At 45.5% G+C, this 16,210-nt stretch overlaps 1 protein-coding gene across 2 annotated transcripts in view; it reads left to right on the top strand.

Annotated features, from left to right (window-relative positions):
• The first annotated feature begins 372 nt into the window (after positions 1 to 372).
• Positions 373 to 16,210, top strand: part of SERTAD4 (SERTA domain containing 4) — a 96,283-nt gene continuing 80,445 nt past the window's right edge. The window contains exon 1 of one of the 2 annotated variants that reach the window (XM_089677810.1): positions 373 to 654. The gene's annotated coding sequence lies outside the window, so the exon portion shown is untranslated. Of the gene's footprint in view, positions 655 to 3,302; positions 3,436 to 16,210 lie in introns of those variants that run through there. The other variant, XM_089677812.1, reaches the window with a different exon arrangement.

Below are 16,210 nucleotides of genomic sequence, written 5' to 3'. Positions count from 1 at the left end.
TTTATTTATACTTTCTACTGTTTTTAATATGTTTTTTTTTTTAGGGAGGGGGGTGCAAGTAGCTGGTCTTGCCAAGGGCACAAAATATTCCAGCACAGCTCTGTACCTAATAAAGTGGCCGGTGAGTGTATTTGTTGCTGCTTTTAATTTATGGGGGGTAGACTGGAGCTCCCCTTTAAGTGCACATAAAGTAAGCCACTAGTTCTTTGAATTCCTGGGTTTGGGTAGGCTCTGCTAGGACTGGGATCCTGTTAGGTAACAATGTATACAGAGTGGATACACTGCCCCATAGGTGATACTTTGTGGCTGCGCTGCGGTTGTCTGCATTACCATGGTGTTCCAGCAGAGGGCGGGCGCTGTGGCTGGGAGTGGGGGTTGTTGGTGTAGACACGAGGTTGTCATATTTCCTCTGTCACCCTGGGGGCACACTACAATTCCTCCTGCCAGATCCACAGGGAAATGTTAAACAGGATTTACTGCTTTCACACGCTCGCTGCTAGACTCTGAGAAGCCATCCTTCCACAAGCACAACGTCTGCTGCAAGTCCCACATTGCACAGCTCGCCTCTCACAGATGCCAGCAAGGAGCTGGGGGTCTGATCGCTGCCAGCCTGCCACCCACCACACCCAGGACCCCCTGCACTGCACAGCCCTGGTAAGATGATGGCTATGGGGGGAGGGGGCACACATACAGCCTGCAAAAAAGTTTGTCACAACTGTGCATGGATTGCTCCTCATTGATGCAGGGTGGCATGACTGGCAGATCACATGGAGGGCTTGATCTTGCATGGGGCAGGATTCTGCACACCTTGCCAGTCTACACTATGCCACCCTAGGCTCAGTAAGGTATTGTTGATGTTGCATGGATCAGACAAACTGTGATGGGGCAGCTGTTGTGGGACTACAAGTCCAACAAGCCATGCCAGTCTATGCTGTGCCACTCAGCGTGCCAGCCTATGCCAGATATTGATGGGGACATGCTGGTGATATTAAATAGAGCAGGCTTTTGCAAGCCATGGCTGGTCAGTTGCAGTGGAAATACAAATCCCAGCAGACCCTGCCAGTCTATACTGTGCCAACATATGTGCCAACCTAAGCTTCATAATGTTGGTGACTTGCTTGGCATATTGCATCTAGCAGTCCATTACAAACTGCTTTGGGTCAGTTGCTGTGGAACTACAAGTCCAGCAAATGCTGCCAGTCTTTGCTCTGACATTGAGCATGCCGACCTATGCCAAATAACACTGGGGACTTGCTGGTAATATTGCATTGCACACCCTCGCTGGTCAGCTGCTGTGGAACTACCAGCCCGGCAGACCCTGTCAGTGTATTCTGTGCCAACATGTGTGCAGCCTACGCTTCATAATGTTGGGGACTTACTGGTGATACTGCACACAGCAGCATTTTGCAAACCATGGCTTGCCAGTTGTTGTGGAACTACAATCCCAGCAGACCCTGCCAGTCTATACGGTACCAACATGTGTGCCAACCTAAGCTTCATAATGTTGAGGAATTACTTGGCATATTACATCGAGCAGCCCAATGTAAATTGCTTTGGGTCAGTTGCTGTGGAACTACAAGTCCAGCACACCATGCCAGTCTATGCTGTGCCACTGAGCATGCCAGCCTATGCCAGCTATTGATGGGGACTTGCTGGTGATATTGCATAGAGCAGGCTTTTGCAAACTATGGCTGGTCAGTTGCAGTGGAAATACAATCTCAGCAGACCCTGCCAGTCTACACTGTGCCAACATGTGTGCCAACCTAAGCTTCATAATGTTGAGGGATTACTTGGCATATTGCATCGAGCAGTCCATTACAACTGCTTTGGGTCAGCTACTGTGGAACTACAAGTCCAGCAAATCCTGCCAATCTATGCTCTGCCATTGAGCATGCCTGTCTATACCAATAATATTGGAAACTTACTGGTAATATTGCTTTACTAACCATTTTCCATTGCAAACATTTTTTACAAACAATGGCTGTTCAGCTGCTGTGGAATTACAATCCCAGCAGACCCTGCCAGTCTATACTGTGCCAACATGTGTGCCAAGCTGTGTTTAATAATGTTAAGGAGTTACTGGGCATATTGCATCGAGCAGCCTATTGCAAACTGTGGTGAGTCAGCTGCTGTGGAACTACAAGTCCAGCAAACCCTGCTAGTCTATACTGTGTCGTCACATGTGCCAATGTATGCTCAATAATGCTTAGGACTTTGTAGTGATATTGCATTAAGCAGCCTTTTGCATATCGTGCCTTTCCAGCCTTTGTGGAACCATAAGTCTAGCAAATCCTGACAGCCTACGCTGTTCCATCCCATAGTAAATAGATCAGCTATTCTCAAACAAGACTCTTCCAGAGGTAGCTAGGGGTTCCTTGAGTTGTGGCTGATTGACCTCCAATATGATCGTGTCTTGCATATTTCTTGGTCCAATGCTACTTGGCAGAGCCAGCTGCATGATACCAATGCTCTTCTTTAGTTGTCTGAGGGGGGTGGCAATCCAACCATCACATTATTCTTGCTACTGACCACCACCGTAATGGACACTCTTCCCATTGACCACCAATGTAAGTGGGGCATTCTTCCCACTGGCCACCAATGTAAGGGGCATTCTTCACATTGACCACCAATGTAAGGTGCATTCTTCCCATTGTTAACCAATGTAAAGGGCATTCTTCCCATTGCTAACCAATGTAAAGGGCATTCTTCCCTCTGACTGTCAATAGAAGGTGGCATTCTTCCCTCTGACCATCAATATAAAGGGGCATACTTCCCACTGGCCACCAACGTAAAGGGCAATCTTCAAATTGACCGCTAATGTAAGGGGCATTCTTCCCATTGCTAACCAGGGTAAGGGGCATTCTTTTCACTGACAAACAATGTAGGAGGGGGATTCTGCCCACTGACTATCAAAGTAAGAGGTAAATTCTCCCCACTGATCACCAGTGTAAGGGGGACATTCTTCGTACTGACCACCCATTTAAGAGGGGTGTTTTTCATACAGACCACCAATGTAAGAGATATTCTTCCCACTGAGCACCAACCATCACTGTAAGGGGGACATTCTTCATACTGACCACCACCGTACTGGACACTCTTCCTATTGACCACTAATCTAAAGGGCATTCTTCCTACTGAAAACCTGCGTAAGAAGGACATACTTCCTACTGACCATCAATGTAAGGTTCATTCTTCCCATTGATCACCAGGGTAGGAGGATATTCTTCATACTGAACTCCAACGTAAGGGGGGTATTATTCATACTGATCACCAAGGTAAGGGACATTCATCTTTCTGAAAACCAACGTAAGAGGGACATTCTTCCTACTGACCACCAACGCAAGGTTCATCCTTCCCACTGACCACCAGCGTAAGAGGACATCCTTCATACTGATCTCTCATGTAAGGGGGGTATTCTTCATACTGATCACCAAGGTAAGGGACATTCATCTTTCTGAAAAACATAAGGGGGACATTCTTCCTACTGACTACCAATCTAAGGGGAACATTTTTCCCATTGACCTCTGATTATTGGTTTAGTAAGGGTTACCCTGAGACCTGAACATTATTTTAGGGGTTCCTCTGGGGTTAACAGTTGAGAAGGGCTGCTGGATAATTAACAAGTGATATAGTGTAGAACACCTGCCTTTCCATCTGCTGTAGAACTACAAGTCAAGCTGACCCTGCCAATCTGTACCGTGCCACCATACATGCCAACCCATTCTAAATAATGTTACTACAAATGGGGGCACCAAGAACAGTCTTTTTCAACCTGTGACTCTCCAGTGGCTGTGGGACTTCAAGTTCCACCATGCCCTCTCAGCCTGCCCTTTACCAAAGCATTCTTAGGAGGTACCTGTGATTCTCCAAAAATAGACTTTCGCATTCTTTGCTTGGCAGGGGATGTGAAGACTTTAGTTCCGGTACAGATGTAGCGCAGTCACTGACCATTTTAATTTATTCTGAAAAGGGTTTTGCTGCTAAAGTGTACCTAACCTGGATATGATACTATTAAGGGACCATGACCATCAGCAATCTGGTAATGGCATATTTATTTAACGGGATCATGGGAACTTGCTCATGATTGACAAATAAGGGCACATGGCACAGGGTTCTGCTATATGGCAATCACTTTTTGCTTCCCGCTGTATACGAAATCTCTTGTGCCATATAGCAGAATACTCACAGGCGTTTTGGAGTCGCTTTGCGGCACACCAAGCTGCAGTGGTTGCTGCTTCAGTTATTATGTTAAATCAAATTGTTGCAAGTTTTTTGTTTTTTGTAACAGAAATGCCAAAGATAACACTGACATTTAAAAAAAAATATTAAATTTAGGACTTCAAAAACATTAACATTATCTTTAAAATACAAAATGTTACAGTAAAGAAAAGAAACAGGGGTTTGACTGTGACACGATTCAGGACATGTCCAGGGACTAATCTCCAAAAACTGGAGATCAGGGACAGTTGGCAACCCTTGCTGCAGGTGCTAAGAGGTGGGTATGGGAAATCACTAGTCTCTGCATTCACTGATGTTGTGACACCGCATCCTGCAGGCAATGGGGCGAGAAAGGGGTTAATAGAATAATAACTCTAATTGACGTTTGGAATACTAATTGTCTCCTCTAGAAGGGAGAGCATATGATTGTGTATCTAGGGATCGTGTCTGTGCTTGTGTGGTGTACAGGTCAGAACACAGCCCCGGGCAGGGAGGAAGGAGCAGTCTGTTCCCAGAAGCAAGCTCAGGCTGCCAGGAAGGTCATTTTAGGTTGGGCAGATGAATATTTTAGTGTTTATGACATACAGTACCTGGGGGAGGGGAGGGGGGTTCAACTGCTGCGTGTCTAGCTCTTCTGCACTCAACAGAGTTACAAGGATGTGATTGATGGAGACGGTTACTGTCTGTGCTTAAAGTGTCCTGTGGGGGGCAACACTGTGCCCTTAAAACCAGAGATATTTAACTGCTGTTCAGAGGTCCTATATCTGTCTGTCTATCTATCTATCTATCTATCTATCTATCTATCTATCTATCTATCTATCTATCTATCTATCTATCTATCTATCCTGCTCAAAAACAATTTAAAGGAACACTTTTTAATCAGAGTATAGCATCACCTCAATTAAAGTCCTGGGATATTGATCTTTTCAGTTATCAGAGGGGGTTGTTAATCAGTTTCAGCTGCTTTGGTGTTAATGAAATTAACAACAGGTGCACTAGATGGGCAACAATGAGACGACCCCCAAAACAGGAATGGTTTTACAGGTGGAGGCCACTGACAATTTTTTCCCTACTCATCTTTTCTGACTGTTTTTCATTAGTTTTGCATTTGGCTGGGGTCAGTGTCTCTATTGGCAGCATGAGGCGATACCTGGACCCTAAAGAGGTTGCACAGGCGGTCCAACTCCTCACGGATGGCACATATTACATGCCATTGCCAGAAAGTTTGCTGTGTCTCCCAGCACAGTCTCAAGAGCATGGAGGAGATTGCAGGAGACAGGCAGTTACTCTAGGAGAGCTGGACAGGGCCCTAGAATGTCCTTAACCTATCATCAGGACCGGTATCTGCTCTTTCTTGCAAGGTGAAACAGGATGAGCACTGCCAGAGCCCTACAAAATTACCCCCAGAAGACCATACAATCAGAAACAGACTTCATGAGGGTGGCCTGAGGGCCCGACGTCAGGGCTCACTGCCCTGCACCATAGAGCTCGATTGGCATTTGCCATTGAACACCAGAATTGGCAGGTCCACCACTGGCACCCCGTGCTTATCACAGATGAAAGCAGGTTCACCCTGAGTACATGTGACAGACGTGAAAGGGTCTGGAGAAGCCGTGGAAAATGTTATGCTGCCTGTATCATCGTTCAGCATGGTGAGTCAGTGATGGTCTGAGGAGACCTATCCATGGAGGGACGCACAGACCTCTACAGGCTAGACTTTGTACCCTGACTGCCATTAGGTATAGGGATGAAATCCTTGGGCTCATTGTCAGACCCTACGCTGGTGCAGTGGGTCCTGGGTTCCCCCTGGTACATGACAATGCCCGGCCTCATGTGGCGAGAGTATGCAGGCAGTTCCTGGAGGTTGAAGGAATTGATACCATTGAATGGCCCCCACGCTCTCCTGACCTAAATCCAATAGAACACCTCTGGGATATCATGTTTCTATCCATCAGAGGTTGCCAGCTGCCATCTCAGACTGTCCAGGATCTCAGTGATGCCCTGGTCCAGATCTGGGAGGAAATATCCCAGGACACCATCCGTCGTCTCATTAGGCACCTGCCCCGATGTTGTCAGGCATGCATACAAGCACATGGGGACCATACAAACTACTGAGTAACATTTTGAGTTGCTGCAATAAAATTTCAGCAAAATGGACCAGCCTGCTGCATCATTTTTTCACTGTGGCTTTTGGGGTGTCTTTGAATTCAGTCCTCTGTAGGTTGATAATTTTCATTTCCATCAAACGTCGGGACATCCTTACATTCCTAACACATTACCCCGTCCATATCAGTATAGATATCCAGCAGGAGATTTTTTTCCCCATTGAAATTTGATGTGTTTTCAAAGTGTTCCTTTAATCTTTTTGAGCAGCATATATACAGTGAGGAACAGAAGTATTTGAACACCCTGCGATTTTGCAAGTTCTCCCACTTAGAAATCATGGAGGGGTCTGAAATTCACATTGTAGGTGCATTCCCACTCTGAGAGACAGAATTTAAAAAAAAATTCAGGAAATCGCATTGTATGATTTGTAAAGAATGTATTTGTCTTGCACTGCTGAACATAAGTATTTGAACACCTGAGAAAATCAGTGTTAATATTTGGTACAGAAGCCTTTGTTTGCAATTACAGAGGTCAAACATTTCCTGTAGTTCTTGACCAGGTTTGCACACACTGCAACAGGGATTTTGGCCCACTCCTCCACACAGATCTCCTCTAGATCTGTCAGGTTTCAGGGCTGTCGCTGAGCAACACAGAGTTTCAGCTCCCTCCAAAGATGTTCGATTGGATTTAGGTGTGGAGACTGGCTAGGCCACTCCAGAACCTTGATATGCTTCTTACGGAGCCACTCCTTGGTTATCCTGGCTGTGTGCTTCGGGTCGTTGTCGTGTTGGAAGACCCAGCCATGACCCATCTTCAATGCTTTGACTGAGGGAAGGAGGTTGTTGCTCAAAATCTCACAATAAATGGCCCCATTCATCTTCTCCTTAATACAGTGCAGTCGTCTTTTCCCCTGCGCAGAAAAGCACCCCCAAAGCATGATGTTACCACCCCCATGCTTCACAGTAGGGATGGTGTTCTTGGGATGCAACTCATCCTTCTTTTTCCTCCAAACACGACGAGTGAAGTTTAGACCAAAAAGTTCTACTTTGGTCTCATCTGATCGCATGACTTTCTCCCATGCCTCCTCTGGATCATCCAGATGGTCATTGGCAAACTTCAGACGGGCCTGGACATGTGATGACTTGAGCAGGGGAACCTTCCGTGCAATGCATGATTTGAAACCATGACGGCGTAGTGTTCTACCGACAGTGACCTTTGAAACTGTGGTCCCAGCTCTCTTCATATACAGCTCCTCCCTTGTAGTTCTGGGCTGATTCCTCACCTTTCTTATCATCAGTGATACCCCACGAGGTGAGATCTTGCATGGAGCCCCAATCCGAGGGAGACTGACTGTCGTCTTTAGCCTCTTCCATTTTCTAACAATTGCTCCAACAGTTGATCTATTTTCACCATCTGGTTGGCAATTGTCCCGTAGCCCTTTCCAGCCTTGTGGAGGTCCACAATTTTGTCTCTGGTGTCTTTTGACAACTCTTTAGTCTTGCCCATGGTAGTAGTTGGCGTCTGACTGACTGTGGGGTGGACAGGTGTCTTCAAAGAGCTCAGACAGGTGCTACTAAGTTAGATTAATGAGTGGAGTAGAGGTGGACTTTTTAAAGGCACAGTAACAGGTCTTTGAGAGCCAGAATTCTTGCAGTTTCTTAGGTGTTCAAATACTTATGTTCAGCATAAGTGAATTTCAGACCCCTCCATGATTTCTAAGTGGGAGAACTTGCAAGATCGCAGGGTGTTCAAATACTTCTGTTCCTCACTGTATATATGACTGGAAGATTGAGCCCATGTCTCCAGTGCTTCCAGGCTGCAGGATTAAACACTGTTATGGATATCACAATCAGTTTTCATTGCAGCAATATCAGTGTACCTGTGTCAGTGACCTAATTGTTCCTATGTTTCAAAATGTCCCTAAGATAACGACAACCCCCCCCCCCCCCCCCCCCGTCACACTTAACTTTCACTTTTCCTGAACCTTTATCACTGAAAGTGTTACTAAACCCACAACAGTCAAATCAGTCTGTATATGCAGTAAAGCATGCAGGAGGGGGGTCCATTATCTTTGGGACACTTGGAACCATAGGAATGATTAGGTGACTGCCACACTGATATTGCCATTGGCTCCCACAGCTGTCAATCACAGCCAGTGAGCCAATCAGGAGAGGGAGGAGGCAATCATGTATGTATGTGATTTTGTGCAGGCCAAACTGCTACTCAGGTGCCCCCATAGGAAGCTGCTTGCTATAGGGGCACCCAGCAGGAGGGAAGGGCCAGTAGCACTGGCGGGGTACCGAAGAGTCTGTTATTTAAAAAAAAAACAAACAAGACTGTAGTATCACATTAACACCAAAATAATGCCTGGGCTCTTAACATCCCCTCCCCCCACTTACCTTGTGCTCTAAAGCCTAATACTTACAACTCCAGGATATGCAAATATTATCTAAATAAAGCATCCTGTGTATTCTCCTTGAATCTTGGTGAGCTTTGTGTATTACTTCCAGATCTGTGCAGTAATCCAGTGTGAGACTTCCCCTCTGTGCAGGAGCTTCCTGTAATAAGGACCGGTCGCTGCTTCTCTCTTTCGGCGCCGTGTGACTGGTCTTGTCTCCGCCCCCTTTTGTAGTTTTTTGCAGGCAAACTGTAGTGGATGAGCTCTGCTGGCCCCTCCCACAGCTCTGCTCTCCGCACAAGCTGTGTGCAGCACAATGATGGCGTCACCACACCTTTTACAAGGTAATATCTGGGTTTTCAAAGACATCTGGATCACACAAAGTGAATTTATATCATCTGTGGCCTTTAAAAATATATATTTAAGTGAAAGTGTTTGTACCTAGAGTTCAGCTTTAACACTTACACTTGAAACTGAACCCTAGGCAAACATCTTAATACACATCTGAAGTATATGCATGGGGGCTGTTTTACCTGCCAAAGGATTTGTATTTCTGTCCATCCAGTCCTGGGATTTACACCATCCTGCCACATGGCAAACCGAGTGACCTAATTTCTCTCTGCTGCAGATAAACAACCTTCCTGTCTCCAGCTTGTGATTGGACAGTGAAAGAGCAGCAACAGACTTATGTGGTCATCTCTTTGCTCTCTCCTCCTGTCAGCATGCTCCTTGTCAGTACATTAGAATAAAAAAACAACTGACTGACCCCTTGTGCTGCTGTTTCTTCTCAAAGTCTGATTACTGCTGTACAGATGATTTCAAGACACAGAAAACAGGTCACACTCTGTTATCTACACTGGTTGCATTGAAAAAACATTTGATGATTTTAAAATGTAACAATACAGAGCTTTCATTATAAATGTTTCCAGGTATATTTTTACATAGTTGCATTGGTCCAGCTTGGATTGATGTAACAATGTATATACCATACCTGGCTGATGCTCCAGGAAGCTAGAAATCGCAGAGGTAGTCACCACTACTCCACTGAGCTGCACTTCATCCCCGCAGCTCCACCTCATCCAGTAAGAGAACGCTGTGCATTAATCCGGAACAGGGGCGGACTGACCATTTGGAAACTCGGGCACTGCCCGAGGGCCCGGGGTCAGTAGGGGGCCCCATGAGATGCCCCTGGTACCTTTTTCATAGGCTTTTTTGAGTTTGGGTAAGGACACGGGGACCCATGATCCCCTATTGCCCATGAGTTGTCAGTCCGCCCCTGATCCGGAACATGCAAAGCATTCTCGGAATGGCTCCGGTGCATAGAGGCCAACCTCCTCTGTTCTCAGTGCATCACGCTGGTCCCGGACTCAGAAGTTAGTGGAGATCACTAGAGTAGTGGTGTCTACTTCAGGGATTTCCAGCTTCCAGGCTGGACCAGTGTAACTCTGTACAAATATACCATGAATGGACTTCTTGTTCAACCACTTGCCCTCCAGAGGATTTACCCTCCTTCCTGACCAGGCCATTTTTTTTTGCTTTACGGCGCTGCGTTATTTTAACTGACAATTGCGCGGTCATGCAATGCTGCACCCAAATGAAATTTACGTCCTTTTTTTCCCACAAATAGAGCTTTCTTTCGGTGTTATTTGATCACCTGTGTGCTTTTAATTTTTTACGCTATAAGCAAAAGAAAACTGACAATTTTGAAAAAAAACTATTTTTGACTTTTTCCTATTAAACATGTCCTGTAAAAATGTTTTAAAAAATCAAATTTCGTCATACATTTAAGCCAAAATGTATTCTGCTCCAAGTCTTTCCTAAAAAAAATCCCAATACGTGAAAGCTAATTGGTTTAAAGTTATAGCGTTTACAAATGGCAGTATATATACTGGAATTTTATTTTGTTTTTACCAGTAATGGCGGCGATCAGCAACTTATAGCGGGACTGCGGCGGGCATTCTGACACTGGGGGGAACTGACTTGGTGTCACTGACAAACCCAGTGACACCAGTATAGTGATCAGTGCTAATAAAAAGCAATTACACTGTACTAATGGCACTGGGCAGGAAGGGGTTAACATGTGGGGCGATCAAAGGGTTAACTGTGTGCTGTTTTACTATTTGGGCTGTGTGTGTGTTTCACTATAAGCACACTGCTTTGTATGCTGTGCTATGCAGAGTCATACAAAGCACTGTGCAGGAGCTGACGGGAGAGATCTGTTTTGTTTACATACAGGTCTCTCCCCCATGGGAAATCCTCAGAGATCGCCTGGTGCCGGCGGAGAATTAGCGGCTGGAACCCATTGATTGACAGCCGAAGCTGCGAATGGTGGTGTGGGTAGGGTGTACACACTCCCTACCCGGAACTGCAAAATCATGTATGTATGTGATTTTGTGCACCTGTGCCGCCCTGTAGCCATATTTCTGCTATAGGGCAGCGAGGAAGCGGTTAATATCTGCCTAGAGAGTAGCTTTAATTGATCCTCTAAAGCACCAATTGCCCACCAGACTCAGTGCTTACCCTTAAAATAGAACTAAAGGCAAAACTTTTTTCATTTTGCATAGAATAAGGGAGGATCATAACGCCGGTTAGTTTTGTTGCTAGCTGTGTCCCATTGGAGAGATTTTCCTTTACTTAGACCTGGTTCACAACATTGCGTTTTTTGTGCTTTTTGTAGAAACGCATCACAGTCCATTTAACATGGTTTCCTATGGAACATCTATGCTTTTTGAGCAGCTGCATTCTTGGAAAGGGTCAGGGACTTTTTTAAACGCAAAAAGCAGCGTTTTTGCTACAAAAGAGTTCGATGCTGAAAAGCATGAAGTGCATTTTTGCCACATTTAGTGTTTTTATTATGCCCAGAAACAAAAAACAATTTCCCTTTAACAAAAAAAAAAAAAAAAAAACCCAAAACACAGTAAAAACGCAACAAAAACACAAAGGGAAATGCAAAAAGCATTGAAAAACGGATCGAAAGCTAACAGCATTGGCGTGAACCAGACCCTACTGTCTCATAGCCAAAATGTAGAATTTTTCTTTTAATTTAACTTTCAGTGATAATGGTAACAGGACATATAGAGAGGGTGAATCTCCCACAAAGGGTACACAGACAGCAGTAAAAGCCTGACATGTTGTAATTCCTCTCCACTCTATCCAAAACTAAGAAGAAAAAAACAAAGTTTTGTCTTTAGTTATACTTTAAGCTGTCATTCCCCAGCATTAGGAGTAATTGGCCCCTTCTGGCTATAGTTGTGGCAGTTCCCTAGCTGTTGTGAGTTGCCCAATCCTAGTCCCCCATACCCAGTGGTGGTCCTTCCTCTGTGTAGTAGGGGTTGTCATTGGGTCTAATGGTTCTCAATGACTTATTATAGGCTTACCTGTAGGTACAAGTAAAAAAAACAGACTTTTCCACCACTTTGCTTGTTCCTGGCCACGCTATAGCCAAAAGACGGCTACAGTGCAGTTGGCTAGTTCTGGCAGGGATGTCCTCCCAGAACCACACCCCCACCTAACAGTGCCCATCAGTGCCACCTATCATTGCCCATCAGTGCTGCCTAAAAGTGCCCATCAGTGCCTCCTAACAGTGCCCATCAGTGCCACCTAACAGTGCCCATCAGTGCTGGCTATTACTGCTGCTGTATCACTGCAGCTGCATCAGTGCCCATCAGTGCAGCCTATCAATGCCCATCAGTGAGTCCTCATCAGTGCCCATCACTGCAGCCTATCAGTGCCCATCAGTGCAGCCTATCAATGCCCATCAGTGACTCTTCATCAGTGCCCGCAGTGCAGCCTATTAGTGCCCATCAGTGACTCCTCATCAGTGCAGCCTATCAGTGCCCATCAGTGACTCCTCATCAGTGCCCATCACTGCAGCCTATCAGTGAAGGAGAAAAATTACTTATTTACAAAACATTATAACAGCAACTAAGAAAAAAAATTTTTTCAAAATTTTTGGCCTTTTTAGTTTATTTAGCAAAAATCAAAAGCCCAGTTGTGATCAAATACCACCAAATATCATATTCCTGATATGTGGCTGCCGTAGCATATACTTGTAGGAAAACGTGTCCTATTCTCTTTGTATTGTTTCCTTTGTGTGAAATCCCTGGTGTTCCTGACAGTTCTGCTTTCCTAATAAAAACTGACCACACTAGGCAGAAGATCACACCATGGGAACTCAGCCTGCTCTCCTCCAATGATCATATTTGTGCTGGCATGCCTCTCATCCCCCACAGCATTTTCCTAGGAAGTTCAGTATACTGCTCTTTCCTCTTCCCTAGCTCTATGTTCACAGCTGCATAAGGAGCTTAGAGGGAATGTGATCACTTTTAAAACAGGGGAAAAAAAAGGTATTTATATTGTTTTTTTATATCTATACACAAATGTTTTACCTTTCATTTCTGTTTTAAACTCAATAGGTTGGGTTGTATTTTCTTTTACTTTGAATACTTTAATTTCGCTGTTGCTTATGTCTGTTTTGTAATATCTTTTCTGTAAATATTTTTTGCACTATCTTTCTATTTTTCCATTAAAGCAATATTTAAAAAACATTAAGCTGAATCTCTGAACACTCTAAATCAGGGGTGTCAAACTGGCGGCCCTCCAGCTGTTGTGAAACTACAAGTCCCATTTTGCCTCTACCTTTGGGAGTCATGGTTGTAACTGTCACTCTTGCAATGCCTCATGGGACTTGTAGTTTGGGAACAGCTGGAGGAGGAGGAGTTAGGGTGGTAAATTTGGCTATAATAATAAGAATATATATGGGAGATAACAGGAAGTGGTCTGCCATGCATGAACACTTAATAAAGAAATTGCTGGCTGTACAGTGAGGCAGAGGTGTGTAAATCACAAGACTGGCTGAACAGAATTAGATATCCTTTAGCAGGTAAATCAATTTAGGATTTAGGCTCACACCTGTGCTTTGCAGGCTGCGATTTGCGTGGACACGAGAGCCTATTCATTTGAATGGGCTGCCATGCCCAGGGACATACAGGAAAGAAGTCCCTGCACTATTTTTTAAATCTCAGCGCACACGAGAACTAAGGTTCCCAGTACGGTTGCGATTTCCAGAGTGGGTGGTGTGCCATTAGGATTAATGACACCCGCCTGCGGGTCCCGCATTTCTCTGTGTGGGTGGTTGTGGATGCTGGTATTTGTGAACCGATGTGGACTAATTATTGTACCTTGACACTGTTGTGGTCCAGTTAGGGGAGCACCGCAGAGGCAGCCAAAAATGTAATATTCACATGATGATGTACATGATGATGCTGTAAGTACATGCTGAGATCTGCCGAAATCCACAATATGCAAATGAGATCCCCTGACAAACCAGACAACAGAATAATAAGTTGTCAGAGTATGAGTCGTGGCTCCTTTCTGGGACATGGCCAGGGGCGGACTGACAACTCATGGGGCCCCCGGGCAATAGGGGATCATGGGGCCCCTGTGTCCTTGCCCAAACTCAAAAAAGCCTATGAAAAACGTACCAGGGGCATCTCATGGGGCCCCTTACTGACCCCGGGCCCTCGGGCAGTGCCCGAGTTTCCAAATGGTCAGTCCGCCCCTGGACATGGCGCTCTCATGTTACTTGCTATATGGACAGCACTGTATAGAAGCTGAATCTGGGGGGGGCCGGCCTTCATCTCTCTTTACATAATTCATTGCTGTCTGTAGTAAATGCAGAAAAGAAGAAATGAAAAGAACTGACTGCTGGTGTGGCTTATCCTGTAATAGATTTTATATCAGCAGGTGTCTAGCTGTTGACTGTACTGCCTGCTACAAATATTCAGTATGTGTTCAATTAGAATTCAGCTGAACGGGGACACTGTTAGAAATCACGAGGCCTCGTACAGTCTACCTGACAGCCCCCCCCCCAAAGAAAAATCAAAATGGCAGTGGGGGGCATTTACTGGAATGGATCCCGTGTAGTTCCGGCCTGCAGCAGCTGAAAGCAGCGGGAGGGAGATGAGGAGAAGCTGGCTTTCAGGTGCCGCAAAGGGAAATTCCAGGGGATCCGTTCCAGTAAATGCCGCCCCTGCTGCACCGATCTTCCCTCTCTTGTCCAGATTCCCCTTTCTTCTGCTTGTCAGCTGCCCCCCTGTCCCCTCTTGAACTGATGGGGCCGGGGCCCAGTACAGGATGACCGGTGGTACCAGTGACCGGAGTGAGAGGAGTCCTGTGGAGCCGGCCCCTAGTGTCTGTGCTGCCTGTTTGGGTTCAAGCTCTCTGCAACCCGCCTGAAACATTCAATGTGCCATCTTGGTATAAAGATAAGCCCTGGGAATATATGAACAGTGAACAGTACCTTGAGCGTTATGGGAAAAATACAGTTGTGGCCAAAATTATTCAACCCCCACTGAAATTGAGTGTTTTGGCCAGTTTGACATTGCTTTTGATCATTCAGTCATCTTGCTTACATTTACATTAAAGAGGCACTTGTAGGTCAGACAAATATAACATAACAGTTATAATGAAATAACCACAAATGTCTTTTCTGTGCTCACAGCATTATCAGTTTTATTCAACCCCCAAGTGACATTCAATCTTAGTACTTAGTACAGCATCCTTTTACAGTTATAACAGCTTTTAAACGTGAAGCATAGCTTGACACAAGTGTCTTGCAGCGATCTACGGGTATCTTCGCCCATTCTTCATGGGCAAAGGCCTCCAGTTCAGTCACATTCTTAGGCTTGCGCACTGCAACTGCTTTCTTTAAGTCCCACCAGAGGTTCTCAATCGGATTTAAGTCTGGTGACTGCGATGGCCACTCCAAAATGTTCCAGCCTTTCCTCTGCAACCATGCTCTAGTGGACTTGGAGGTATGCTTGGGATCATTGTCCTGTTGAAAGGTCCAACGTCTCCCAAGCCTCAGGTGTGTGACGGACTGCATCACGTTTCCATCCAATATCTCCTGGTACTGAAGAGAATTCATGGTACCTTGCACACGCTGAAGCTTCCCTGTACCTGCAGAAGCAAAACAGCCCCAAAGCATGATTGACCCTCCACCATGCTTCACAGTAGGCAAGGTGTTCTTTTCATCATAGGCCTTGTTCTTCCTCCTCCAAACATAGCGTTGATCCATGGGCCCAAACAGTTCTAATTTTGTTTCATCAGTCCACAGAACACTATCCCACAACTTTTGTGGTTTGTCCACATGGCTTTTGGCATACTGCAGTCGACTCTTCTTATTCTTTGGAGACAGCAAGGGGGTACGCCTGGGAGTTCTGGCACGGAGGCCTTCATTACGCAGTGTGCGTCTTATTGTCTGGGCTGAAACTTCTGTACCCACATCTGACAAATCTTTTCTCAGTTCCTCAGCAGTCACACGGGGACTTCTCTCCACTCTACGCTTCAGGTAGCGCACAGCAGTCGAAGTCAGCATCTTCTTTCTGCCACGACCAGGTAGCGTTTCAACAGTGCCCTTTGCCTTGAATTTGCGAATGATGCTTCCTAAGGTGTCTCTTGGTATGTTTAACATCTTTGCAATCTTCT

Source organism: Staurois parvus, unplaced genomic scaffold, assembly GCF_062004578.1.
Source record: "Staurois parvus isolate SC_StPar_1 unplaced genomic scaffold, SC_StPar_1.0 ptg000192l, whole genome shotgun sequence".
NCBI lineage: Eukaryota > Metazoa > Chordata > Amphibia > Anura > Ranidae > Staurois > Staurois parvus.
The sequence above is the reverse complement of the archived record's forward strand: the minus strand, read 5'-3'. Positions and strand labels throughout refer to the sequence as shown.